General features: G+C 28.6%; 1 protein-coding gene across 1 annotated transcript in view; it reads left to right on the top strand.

Annotated features, from left to right (window-relative positions):
• Positions 2,229 to 2,511, top strand: part of LOC104712128 (ABC transporter G family member 18) — a 3,226-nt gene continuing 2,943 nt past the window's right edge. The window contains exon 1 of the mRNA XM_010428957.1: positions 2,229 to 2,270. The gene's annotated coding sequence lies outside the window, so the exon portion shown is untranslated. The remainder of the gene's footprint in view (positions 2,271 to 2,511) is intronic.

Raw genomic sequence — 2,511 nt, 5'->3', positions numbered from 1 at the left:
ATTCCCTATAACACTTTTCTACAATTTATTTTCATCTTTTTATTATAGACTTTATAATCCAAACTATAGTCCACCAATTAGTCCCATACCCGAAGAACCGATGTGCATATCTATCAGTCTATGTCTATGTGTGGCTTTTAATATTTAATTTGTGAAGTCCTGCGAGCCACAAAACTTTAGCTTCTTAATTCATGGCCTCTCGTGCTCCACACCAATCATTTCTCCGCATTTATTATCTTTCCTTCTAAAAAGTTTAGATACGAACCTAATTACCTGAATACAATTTAACTTCGTGGCCCCATCATACTCCATACAATTATTGTTTTGCTTTTCTCAGTTTTTTTTTCTATAAGATTGAGAGGTAAATTTAACTGCACTGGGAATGGTAACTATAACCTCTCTTGATTTATTAATTCATTTGCTTAACATCTAAAACATTTGCATTAACTTGATCATAATGTTTACAAGAACTGGTAGTATTGAAAAAAAAAGAGAAATTATATGCGCTTTATTTCTTTGGGCAAGTCTTACTCGCTAAAGAACCACTAACGAACCAACAATTATGTTCATAGCATGCTACAACGTCTTCATCTTCTTTGTTTTTCTTCGTGTCCCCCAGACCAACTCTTCCATATATGTTTGTCACTCAATCCTTGGATCATATCATATATCCATACACCGTAATTCTATAATTGTTCTTGTATCAGCTAGACTTATTGGTAGTTCCATCACATTCACCGCCAAGATATTTGCCACGCTAGTGGAAAAAGCGGCCAAATCACCAAGACACCAATATTGATGGTATTTTTGAAAGAAAAACAAAAAAAAAGGAACTCGATTCGAGAGAGACAAAAGATTATCAACATAAATAGAACTCAAACAAAAGAAAAAGACCAAAATACAATTCACATTCCACCCTAAACCAAGTGAACGGCAATCTATATATATCAAAAGAGAAACAACGGCTCAAATATCTTGCGAAGGGGACTATAATAAAGTCAATGTCAAATTGCTTATCACCATACATCGTCCATGTGAACTCCATGAATAACATCAAACATCTTTGGCCATTAATCCATATCGTCCTAATGCCGCTGCAATGACATTGACTATACCGCAATTACGTACGATTGCCATTATCTACCAACCATACCATTGTTTTCAGTACTTTCTATGTATTACTCCCTCCGTTCTAATTTAGTTGTCGTTCTAGGATTTAATTTTTGTTTCATATTAGTTGTCGTTTTAGACTTTCAATGCAGATGTTTGATGAATATTTCAATCTTATCTCTGCTGTTTTAAAGTTTGAACCAATGAAAAATTATAAAATATATTAATGAAGGGCAAAACATAAAATTTAATAGTTTTCTTAATTTGTGCGCAAAAACTTTAAACGACAGTTAAACTAGAACGGAGGAAGTACAATAGATGATGTTTTAAGATTTTTACATAAATTAAGAAAAACATTAAATGTTTAACTAGAAGTGCATTATTTATTTATAATAACATATTTTTATAATTATTAACCAATAGTAATTAATCAAACTTTTAAATTCTCATTTAATGATTCTTGAAATTTACATTTTCTTAACATTAATTAATAAAAATATACAGAAAATCAATTTTTGTGATACAAGAAAAAATCTCAAAAAATCATTCTTTATGATACAGAGGAAGTATTAGACTCACAATCAGTGGGATATAAAGAGATAATTGTTATAATTAAAATTGTATCTATATTGTTTCATTGCAGTTTAAGATATGTTATTAGTTTATATTATACTCTTGCTGTTTTATAAAAAAAAAATATTATTTTGACACATTTCACACAAATTTTAAATAAAAAAATTAGACATCTCTATCTAATAAGTGATTAATGATTTAAATTTAATAAAACTTAGTTTGAGTTAAAAGTAAATTAAAAAGTGTAAAATTAATATTGGAAATGTGGAATGATGTTATTTATGAAACAAAAACAAATCTCTTTTTTATCAAAGGAAACAAAAAACAAATATCTAAAATAACCCTCTTTATGAAAGAGAAAGAGTATTAATTCTACTATCTAGAGCCGTGTTTTTTTTTCCTGTATTTTTGCTTATTTTGAATTTTCAAAATCCAAACTATAATAATAAATGAGCTTATTTTAGTCTCTTTATAAATACGATGAGAGAGAGAAGTGGTCACTGCTCAGACATATACAACAACAAAAATCTGAACTAGAGAGTTTTTTTTTGGCTCCATGAAAGAAGAAGATAATTGAAGTTTAACAAGTAAGTTCAATATTTTCACAAGTTTAGTAAATAACAGTTATTTTTACTTTTATGATTCATGATCTTTGTACTTTAAAGTGCAATAGACTAAGAAATCATGAATCTTGTCTCACCATTATTAAACTTATCCTATACATATGTGGTTCTTGTGAGTTTTTTTTCTTCATATATATAACTTATTACTAACTTTACATAGGATTTTAAGCAATTATAGTATGTACTTCTCTCAAGAATACTGAAT

Source organism: Camelina sativa, chromosome 9, assembly GCF_000633955.1.
Source record: "Camelina sativa cultivar DH55 chromosome 9, Cs, whole genome shotgun sequence".
NCBI lineage: Eukaryota > Viridiplantae > Streptophyta > Magnoliopsida > Brassicales > Brassicaceae > Camelina > Camelina sativa.
This window is presented reverse-complemented; position numbering and strand designations above follow the sequence as displayed.